The sequence below is a fragment of the Ursus maritimus genome, unplaced genomic scaffold (genome assembly GCF_017311325.1).
Source record: "Ursus maritimus isolate PB19 unplaced genomic scaffold, ASM1731132v1 scaffold_12, whole genome shotgun sequence".
Lineage (NCBI taxonomy): Eukaryota > Metazoa > Chordata > Mammalia > Carnivora > Ursidae > Ursus > Ursus maritimus.
The window spans coordinates 43,050,834-43,062,131 of NW_024423564.1; the positions used below are offsets into that span (position 1 = coordinate 43,050,834).

The 11,298-nt window shown below is 42.4% G+C and overlaps 1 protein-coding gene across 1 annotated transcript in view; it reads right to left on the reverse strand.

Annotated features, from left to right (window-relative positions):
• The window catches only part of TNNI3K (TNNI3 interacting kinase), a 277,662-nt gene that overhangs the window by 17,192 nt on the left and 249,172 nt on the right, over positions 1–11,298 (reverse strand). The gene's annotated exons all lie outside the window — the stretch shown is intronic.

Consider the following 11,298-nt stretch of genomic DNA (forward strand, 5'->3'; position numbering starts at 1 on the left):
TTTTAAATAGGAAAGGGTCTGTAGAGGCCCTGCAGTAATCACCAGTTGGCCCTACCTCAGGTCTGGCCACAGTCCATGGGACTAGGCAGCAGCCCTGGAGTCCATATTGTATCAGGTGCGGAGAGCCTGCACCCCGCTCCTGGAAGGGCCAAACCCCTCTACTCTAGGTAGACCCACAGAGGCATTCCCTCTGCAGATTTCCATAACCAGCTGAACGGGGCAGAGATTAGGCTATTAAAATACCCAATAGGCTCTTCTGAATGCTTCCAAATACTATCTGGTATCAATTATCACATAGGTACTGTGTGCTTTAAAGACATTTCACACAGAAGAATTCACTAGAGATTTTGTGGGCACTGCAGCAAAAAAATTACTCAACTGTGTTTGTGGCTGGCCACAATTAGGCTGTGGCCAAATGCCAAAGTTTTGCAAAAGCACTTCTCTAGTGAAAGCAGGAACTCCACATTCACCTGTGCCTTTGGAACCGTGGCTTAGGAGAATTGCCTCGTTCTCTTAGATATATGACTTAGAGAATAGGCAAACACAAATATCACACTCACGATTCTATGATACATGACTTTACAGGGGTAGATATTTCACAGAAGTATCAATTAGGATAATGTTTCTAAAAGCACTTTTTAAAATCATAAGTGTTAGAACATCTATTTCACATATATGTTTAAAGTCTCATTCAACCTTCCCAGCAACCATGGAAGATGGATGTTATTATTATCATTGTCGTTATTTTTGTGAAGAAACTAGAGAGCAGAAAGGTCAGGTACTTGGCCTGAGGTGAGCGACGGGTCCAGTAACAGGGAGGAGAGGAATCAGGACACACACGCCGGGCCTCACTACTGTTCTCTGTCACAGTGTTGCTACAGGACGGGCGGTCCCGTCATCTGCTGGAGTGAAGTGAATGCGCGCGGTTCTTCCCTCTCATTAGTAATTTGGATTTTTCAATTTCTGGTGGACAACTGGGCTCGGTGTTAGAAACGTGGGCTTCTGGGGCGAGTCTACCGATGGTCTGGATCATACAAAGCTGAGTTTTATACATTCACAGTCTCACCCTCAATTCCTCTGTAGGCAAATAGACAAAGTTTCCACTAAAGTCAGGGGGGAAGGTAAAAAGGCAACAATTTTGAACCTGAAAAGAACACCAATTTTAATCCAGATTTGAATCCATAATAAATATTCCAACCAGAAAATGAATGTTATGCTGGGATTGCTTACACACACACACACACACACACACACACACACACACACACTTGAAAGACTTAGAAAACAACTGCTTTACATTTTTGAAATATGTGGGGAAAGTCAGATTTCCTCTTTTTCATGCTGTTTGTTAAATATATACTATCCTCAGGAGTAAGTCTTCTATACCATGTTGGGAGAATGAGTCATGCAACGCCCACTACAAATATCCTGAAGCGGCACTCTGGAAGTGTACCCCTCGGTCTACCTCTTAATATAAGACGCCCCACTGAAAGGAACCCGCGCCTGGGGAATGGGTAATCCGAGATGCCCCAGGTTCCCAGAGGAACACTAGGAACACGCTTCCTTTATTTATGCGCGGTGCAGAGGCTGCCTCCTTTGGGTTCTGGCTCTTAGCAAGTGCAAGCACAGAGCTGCCCCAAATGTCTCTCTTTGAAGCCCTGGAGTCCACAGCCTTCTATTTGTGTCTGGCTCTGATTCATCACAAGCCTGAATGCTTCACCTGCTATGTTCAGCTTCCAGTAGAGCCCGAACCAGATTTTTTAAAAAGAACAATCCCTGGCCACTGAATCTCAGCATGAGAGAGTAGGAAAAGTGAGAGGGGTGGGGACTAAGGCAGATAGTAATTACTCCCTGTGATCTGTCTTTGGAAGGACATCGATACATCTCCTTCATCTCGATGTTTTGCTCTACCTGGATCCCAGCTATCTGTTTAGACGATTAACAACAGTTGGATGCAGACCCACAATCACTCTGGGCTTTGGAGTAGTTATGAATCATAGCGGAAATGACATTAAAAAGAGACCAGCTCAGGTTTTGAAGAAATTTCTACTTATATTCAGGATCAAAACACTTAATATTTATGTAGAAATAACTAGAGACATCCATTCACAATTGATTCACTCATGTATTTGCCTGTTAGACCCTGTGCCCCTCTTATTATAAAGTTTATAATGCTTTGCCAAAATGGTCTGTTCAACAACTCTGTGAGAGCAGGGATTGGGTTCACCTTGTTGATCAGCAAATCCCCCGTGCCTGGAAGAGGGTGGGTCCCTACCAATTATTTGCTAAACAAAAGAAGGAAGAAAGGAAAGAAACGAAAAAGTCTTTACGAAAATCGTAGCATTTAATATGGAATGTGTGCGTGTGCACATGTATATGATTAGATAGGAATTTGTTGTGCTGGGAGAGATATTTCATATAATAGCTAACATTTATCAAGTAGCAACTATGCGCCAGATGTTGTTTTAAGGTTTAGGTTTCACTTAATCTTCACAATAATCATGAAGTGAGTACTATTATTTTCCCTGTTTTATAGATAAGGAAGCAAATGGAAGAGGTTAATTAGTTTGGCCAACATTATGTATAGGAAATGGCTTTGCCAGAATGCGGACCCAGCTGGTGTGACTGCAAGAGTGTGCTCCTTATCACTGCTGAGCACGGGCTCCGTATATAGCACAATTCCACCTCTGCAAACCCCCATGGGGCAGAGAGAGGGCCTTCTCTAAAAACGTTCTGGGGTTAAAGGTGGTTGTTGAGCTCTTGCCCAAAAGAGAAATACGTGTAAGAACACTGTCCATTCCGGGTACTCAGAGCACAGAGAAAGTGGATCTGTGCTCTCAGAGATAGGACCCCGACACTGCCCTAGGGAACGCGGGACTGTTCAAGCTTCTCTTTACTTCTGCTCCCCTGTCACCACTATTCACAGCTGAGTGAACTGAAGCCTCAAGCAAGTACCCCAAGATGAATCAACTCCACGTGGAACTTCCAGGTCTAAGTTTAGTGAGGGGCTGTCCTGCTTTCTGTTGGTTTGATTTCAAGTCCCCCCAACCCAGCTGTTTGGACATGTTACAGTTCAGAGGGGACTCCTTTCTTTGTCACCCGTGAGTGGACCAAGACTCCCTACCTCTCAATATGTCCCAGGGCTCCCTTCCTTCTTCCCTCTCTTTCCTTATCAGTATATTAAAAATGGTGGCAGAACAATAAGGTTGTTTCTTTTTTAAGTTGTAAGACACAACTTTTGGTGTCAGAGGACAGGAGTGAGAGAGAAGGCTGACGGAGGTAAGCTGGGACTGGGGAAGAAAGAGCCAGAGGCAGAGGAAGTGATCAGTCCATGGATGGACCGGGTAAGACCTGGGAGAGAGGGAGAGGCTGGACTAAGAAAAGAGAAGCACTATTTCTCTATCTGAAGATAAACAGAAGAAGATTCATGAAGCTTTTAAGGAAGTTTAGAGGGACTGAGGAGGAAAGTTGGTGGCACTCATGGGAGATGGTCTCAAATTTTTAAGAAAAGTAGGAGGCAAGGTCACATGAATACTGTGAGTGTATTTAAATGACATACATTTATATTTTCATACTAAAGACCTATTCTTAACCTAGTTCAGTCATTTTTTTTTTAAAAAAACCTGTCATTCATAATCAAGGCACAGATAACAAATATTTTATGATACGATAGAATGGTGAACATCACAAATGGTAACCGTTGGTTTATCTCAGCCATAATGTATCCTCATTATGGATACCTGTCCTCACTTCAGGAAAACTCCATGTATAAAACAGAAATTTCTTTTAAAGATACATTCTGTGGGATTGTTTTGTCAAACCATTTACTTAATAAAGAGATTCTCAGAAGTCTTCTATTACTCTAGCTTCCTTATTATTTTAGTTTATAAAAATCAATCTAAGGACTTTTAAAAATTGTACTTTTAAGGTAAGGTAATTTGTTTTAAATTGAAGACTAAATGCTTTCTCAGGATGCGTATTTGTAAATGGTGTTTTAAAAATGCATCCTTTACTTATGGAAAAGAAATTACATAAAAGCAAAATGTGAGACCAAAAAAACCAATACAATAATTTTGAGCCTAAAAATCATGTATTATTTTGAACACAATTTATGATGGATGATGAGGCCTCCATCCCTGACAGTAAGTTCCCCGGATGGACTTCTGATAAAACACAGAAACCAAAAACTTAGTCATGATTAGTAGAATTCACTAAGACCCTGACGCAGAGCTCAACAGGAGTTGATGTGGGAGTAGGAGAATCGGAGGTCCTCTTGGAATAAGAACAGTGTCTCAGAAAAGAACAAAAGTCTATAGCTGCCCTTAGGCTACACTGGTCCTGTAGGTAAAGAGGAAGAAGGAAAATGGTGTGGAAATACCATATACAAAAACAATAAAGGGCACAAATAGCAGGATGCTATGTGGAAACAGGAGATAAAATACATAGGAAGGCAGAATTCCCTTCTATCCTCTCAATTCCTATTGAAGAGCTGGATAATTCCTCCAGCCACCCTGACCAAGGAGTAGAGGTTCACCTCTAATGACCCCTTTGGCCTCATTCAGCAAACCCTCTGGTTCCGCTCCACCAGGCCACTATTTCCCAGCATCTATTGCCCTTTCTCTGTTTCTCCTTACTCTCGCTAGGAAACTCTGTCACCTGTCCTCTAGCACCCTACACGTAGCTGCCGGATTCATCTTTTCTAAGCAAGAACTCTGACTAGGTCACCACTTGGTCGAAAAGTTTGAATGGCTTCCCAGTATATGCTGAGCACAGTCAAAGATGATTACATTACGTGTCACTTAGAGCGGTGGTTCTCAAAGTGTGGTATCTGAATCATCAGCCTCAGCATCCTCTGGGAACTGGTGAGAAATGCAAATTTTTAACCCTGCATCACACCTATCCAATCAAACCTATGGAAGGAGGCCCAGCAATCCATGCTTTAAGAAGCCTTCCAGGTGACTCTGATGCATAGTAAATTTGAGAACCACTGGCTTAGTGATTAAGACCATGAACTCTGGCTTCAGATGGCTTTGTCTCAAATCCTATTTCGGCTTACTTATTCTTTACACAAGTTGCTCCCTAGGTCTCCATTTCCTTATTTTGAAAATGGGGGTCTGAGATTGCTACTGTGGGTTATAAATAGATCACATATAATGCATAACACTGAGCCTACACATATGGAGCCCTCAACAAATATCACTATGACTATGTATTGTTATTAAAGGATAGCCCTGCACTGATCCCAAACTACTTCCCACAGTCTGGCTCAGTTGATCCACTCACGATTCCAGGCAGGTCTTACACCACCAGCACATATGTGGGCTCAACTGTTTGACATATGAATCAGTGAGGAGTGAATGCCAGAAAATTCTTGATAATAATTAAGTGCCTTAGGGAAGGAGCTTAGTTTGAAATTGAATGCAGTGAAAATTCTAATGAATGTTAATGAGGCATTGATTTACTATCTGACCTGAGAAAATATGATAAACCAGTTGCTTTTATTCCCATCTGTAAAATGGGATTAAGGTCATTAACCTCCTTTAAAAGAATTACCCCTACAGATACATTGCACATAGAAAGTTCTCACATGTGTTGAAAATGATTCCTCTGATACATAATAATGAATCCTTTTGCCGAAATGGGGACAAGCTATAAATAATTTCCATCAACAGATGTGGGGACTGGGGACAATGATGTTTCTGTTTTATTTTGAACTGTTATCAGTGTTTCCTCAATTCTGCTCATGGGAACATGCATTATAAATATTTCTTTTAGACTTCTGTCACATTTGGGTAGAGGATGCTGGAGAAAATATTGTCTGTCGTGTGGTTAGCAATTACTGAGATCACTTGTGTGAACTGTCAATAAGGACATATCATCTATGTAGAATGTTCGAACACTGGAAAATCCCAGAAATAAGCTGCTTGAAGCTGTCATCATAAGGGCTGGGAAAAGTGTGGATGTATGAGAGCACATCCATTACTACTACTGCCGAAATAAAATGTTCGAATTAGTGATGAGGAATATGCAATACCACCTCCATATATGAGGTAGATACCATGTTACCACTGTAAACTGCAGCACTCTCCATGACTCGTCATTCCTCTTTTAAACCTAGTTAGGTTTTTAACTAAAGCCTAATTCTGGCAATATTATAACTGATCTCCTCTGCCACTAGGCAGCCGCTTCCCCCCTCCAGACCACAGCAAAGTTGTGGAAATGACCTTCCTATAAAACAAGGGTGACCATGCTGCCTACTGCTGAGGTCCCATGGCCCAGGTCCCTAGCAGCAGACCTGGTCGACTTCTGCAGCCTCATCACCTGTTGAGCTCTGCCTATATGGGTAGGCCCCACGCCAATGAATTTCTTGGTCACAGAACCCTCACATAAGCCCCACTGTCTCAATTACAGACACTTACTGCATTGTACTGTATGGATTTGATAATCCCTTCTTGACTAGACCTTTATCATCTTCAATCAAGAACCATTTCTTATTTTTGCCTTTATTTTCAGCATTTAGCAAAATATCTGGAAATTTGGAACCCTCTCCCAATTCTAGTAAGTAGTGTTTGAACAAATGAATGAATGAGTGGACAGCAGCATTCATTGACTAGTCTTCAACATTCGCTAATTTTTTTCCTGGCTCGTGGGAAATTTCAGAACAAAAAGAAATGCCCAGGTTTTTAAAAATCTTGAAATACCTAAGTTATGATCGATAAAATGATAGATATGAACGATTTACACTTCAGATTGACATTCTCAGCACAGTTCCCGCTCTAAAATCCCTGGAGGATGACTTTATCAGGAAGTGGATGATCTCTTCCTCCTCTCCAGTAAGGCGGTTAAGACAATAGTACTATTCTCTATTCACATTCTGCACAAACGGCAAGTTTCTCCTTCTCGACTGAGTCAGATATCAGCATTTTGTGGGAATAAAGAAGGTAAACTGGCTCTACAGGGCATCAGGCTGGCATGGGTACTATGGTCCTTTTAACAATTGAAGATCTCCAGTGCAAAGTAAGAGCCAATTGAAGAAGTCTAGATTTCTGAGGATGAAAACCTCAGACTTACCTTAGATTCCATCACACTTACTGTTTGACCTAGCTTGAATGTCCTTGTCAGATCCTGCTTTTAATTATTTCCATCAGTGATCAGTCTCCAGGCCTCACCTGTGTCAAACAGTCTCCAGGCCTCACCTGTGTCAAACCTTGATCTCTTTAGTTTGACTACATCGGATGTCAGTCACCTGCCCGACCTCAGTTGTGCTTGACCTCAATTACCTGCAATTTCTTCCTGACTCCTGCCTTAATTAGGCCTTCGCTTGTGCCTCTTGAAGAACTGGTTGCCCACAGCAACCATCAAAGAGACCCCAGTGAGATCTCAGAGAGCACACTGTCTCCCAGTGTCCTTGTGACATATATGGGTAGAACAAAATATTAGAATGTAGCCATAACTTTGGTTAGTCATATATTTTTTCTTTCTGAGACGGCACCCCGGAAGATGTCTTTTAAATCTCAAATTGGGTGTGGTGTGGGTTTCTGTACAAGCACAAATGATGAGGGAAAATAAATGACTGCTATCCCTCATGCAGAAAATCAGACTAGCATCAAGTCTTGGGCTGGTTTTCTTCCTGGGCTCAGTAAATCTCTTTCATCCACTGTGTTCATTTCCTAGGGCTGCTGTAACAAAGTTCCACAAACTGGACATCTTAAAACAGCAGGAATTTCCTTTCTCACAGTTCTGGAGGCTAGAAGTCCCGAATCCAGGTTGGTTCCTTCTGAAAGTTCTGAGGGAGAACCTGTTCGCTGCCTGTCTCTAGCTTCTGGCGACAGCTAGCCATTCTCCATGTTCCTGGCACGTGGATGCTATCACCTCCGTCTCCATTGTCTTCACATACCATTCTCTCTCTCCTCTTCTTAGAAGAACACAACTCATAATGGATTAAGGGCCCACCCTACTCCAGTATGACCTCATCTTAACTTATTACATCTGTAACAACCCTATTTCCAAATAAGGTCATGGTTTGAGGTCCTGGGGTTAGGACTTTGACCTGTGTTTCGGGGGGGACACAGTTCAATCCATGGCATCCCTGCACATTTGAAGCCACAGCTCTGACCTTGTGTTCATCATGCATTCCAGACAATTTCTTATGCTGACCCGGAAAGAACACACAGGGGCTTTGCGGTTAGTCAGACTGGGGTCAACCCCAGCTTCCCTACTTACTATTTCAGGGCATAATTTCTGTTTCGACCAGTTTTGCCATCTTCAAAATAAAGATATATCTACCTTGCAGGTAGTTAGCAATATTAAAGTAGATAATATAAATACAGTACATAGTAAATTCTCAATAAATTATGTTGAGAATTTCCTTCTTTAATGAATGATTATTAAATAGCAGAGAGGGGGGGAAAAGCAATTTCTATTAAAATGAACCTTTACATCAATGTTTCTCGTGGACTTAATAATGAACATTGCAGTAAAGTACATATACAGTCTCACCAATTGCTGAAAGGATCGTAAAGCCCTTTCAGCTTGTCAGTGTGTGAGCCTGTAACGAACACGCAGAGCTGTGGGTGAGCGCTTTAAAACAACCATTCCTGACATTTGGTAAGAATGCATTTATTAGATCATGTCTCATACTTGATTATGAAAATAAACAAGGGCCTAAATGATCTGGCTCTAAATCTCTATAAAATCTCTATTTCAGTACTCTGTTCTAGGATTCATAAAGGGAAGCTTCCATTTTGGTGTGCTTGGGTAAATCTGGCTGTGTAAACTCTGTGAAGCCTTTGAATTAAAAAACGTGGTTATGGTTTACTGCTTGACAGTCTTTTTAAGGGAGAAAAGGCAGGCGCTGAATCACCAAGATAACTTTATTTAAACTTAATTAGTTGTTGGAGGATTATTTACTCCCCTCGGTCTATAAAAAAACAAAGGTCTGTCAGCACCAGATGCATCTGATTTTTGCAGATGTGGTTGTGGCTTCTGAAATCTTTAAAGATTCATCTTAAATATGCTTTCAGGTCTCCCTTTTGTGAAACTTTGACAGGATAATAGAATTAGATTTGCTGAATTTCACTAAACTGTAAAGTAACGTGTCATCAGCTTCACTAACTTCTCAAAAAATATTTCTCTCTTAATGCTCATCAATCTAGCTTTTCAACCCCTAAACACGAAACTCTGAAACAAAAAGGATGACTCCATCAGTTTCGCAAGTGACAAGATGTTAAACATTTAACACTCCCACATTGTAGCACCAGCTGCTTCTGGATAATGTAGACTTGCTTAGGTTTGGTTTAGAGAAAAAGGGAAGAGAAGAAAAAGAAAGAAGGAAGGACAGAAAAGGAATAACTCTTGCAGTGAGAGTGCAAAATTCTCTGCAGATGTGGAGGATTCTGAAGAGGAATGTGTCTACCGAACAAACCTTCCCTCTGGAGGGAACATTGTGAGGGAGTCACCACCAGGTTCTCAACTCCTAGCAGGGCCCCTGTGTCTCCCTCCACCTTCCCAAGGACTCACTCTGCTAAGAGCACTTAGTGCACTGGATTAACATAATTTGTTCATTCAGGGAAAGGATGGAGCCTCAGTCAAGTACATTTCCAAATTCTCTGTAAGTGCTCAATAAATGTCAGCTGAGTGAATGACCTGGAAAAGCACATGCAGCCCTCCAGCTCATGCCAATTCTTTGTCCACAACCAATTCCTCATCTCAGGCACTTCTGCTGTGATCTCAGGCCAAATAGCACTGACCGAGCAACCTGTGTGCTCGGATGGCCTAACGACAAAATCCTTTCACAAAGCCTCTGTTAACAATCCAAAACTAGCATCAACTTTAAAGAGTCAAGAGTGTTTTCTTTTTTAAGTGTCTTGTCATGAGTAAGGCTCATGAGATGGCAAAAGTCATCTATGGTTTTCCATGGTGAGCCATTTTCTTGGGCAAAGGCAGAGAAACCAACTGAGCGGTCGCACGGTCTGCCTGGTCAGATGCTTTGTTAAGAGAGGAGTTTTCCATGTGGAGTGAGGCATGCCACCAGAGTGCCCATTTTGAAAAACATAGTATGAAGCTCCCTACAGGGAAGACAGAACAGTATAAAGAGCACTCTGTCAGTGGTAGGCATTGGTTCTGTCATCAATGACGATGAGGAACTACCCCGTGCTAGATGCTATTCTAGGCACTAAGGATGAAGGCGGTGGGAGTGGTGTGGAGTGGAGATGCAGAGAGAGAGGACTAAGGCATATGGCTGAGACGCCGGGCAGTTCACTCAGTAGGTCTCGGTTTTATCATCCATCTTTCAAAGTAAAGATTAGCAAACTACAAGCTGTGAAACCTTTGGGTAATTTCTTTCTCTTTCCTTCCTTCCTTCCTTCCTTCCTTCCTTCCTTCCTTCCTTCCTTCCTTCCTTCCTTCTTTCCTTCCTTCCTTCCTTCCCTCCCTCCCTCCCCCTTTTTTCCCCTCCCTTCCTTCCTTCCTTCCTTCCTTCCACCTGGACGGATCCTTACATCTTTATTTCTCTTTCCCTACCATTTAAAGAGACAGTTTCACAAACATAATCACGTGCATGGTGTCATCAGTGCAAGATTAGCTGAGTGGCAGGAGCCACCCCTGCAATGCTGCCTTGTTGGCACAGTTCCAGAGGCCTTTCTTGGGTTCAAGGCGACCTCCACTGTGTCTGTCACTCAAGTCTCATCTATATCACTACATTTTCTCTACCCACCTGAGTCTTTTTGATGATCCATTCTAAACACAGCTGCAGAAATCGTGTTCGTTTAGTCACTTGAAATTTAGACTCAGGCCCCAGTGTGATTTCAACAAAGGCTTCTGGTTGCTGTATCCAGTCCCATCGAGAGCCTCACGTGCTCCCTGTCTGAAGAGTATGGGGTCTTAGTGCCTGGAAGGGAAGCTGCACAAAGAAATGCTTCTATCTTCCTTCCAATATTTCTTGGATATTGAAGAAGGATGTGTCTACCAAACAAACCTTCCCTCTGGGGGGAACATTGTGAGGGAGTCACCACCAGCTCCTCCACTCCTAGCAGGGCCCCTGTGTCTCCCTCCACCTTCCCAAGGACTCACTCTGGTAAGAGCACTTAGTGCACTGGATTAAAATAATTTGTTCATTGAGAGAAGGAATGGAACTTGTCTCCATATTCTTATTTCTACTTCTGCCCATTTTAAATCTTTATTCCTCTCTTCTGCTATGTCACACCCAACTCTTTACTGTTCCCCAAATGCGTCACTCAGGTTCCTATCTCTCTACCTTGGTCCCTGATGCTTCCTTTCCCTAATATACCTCCCCTCCCC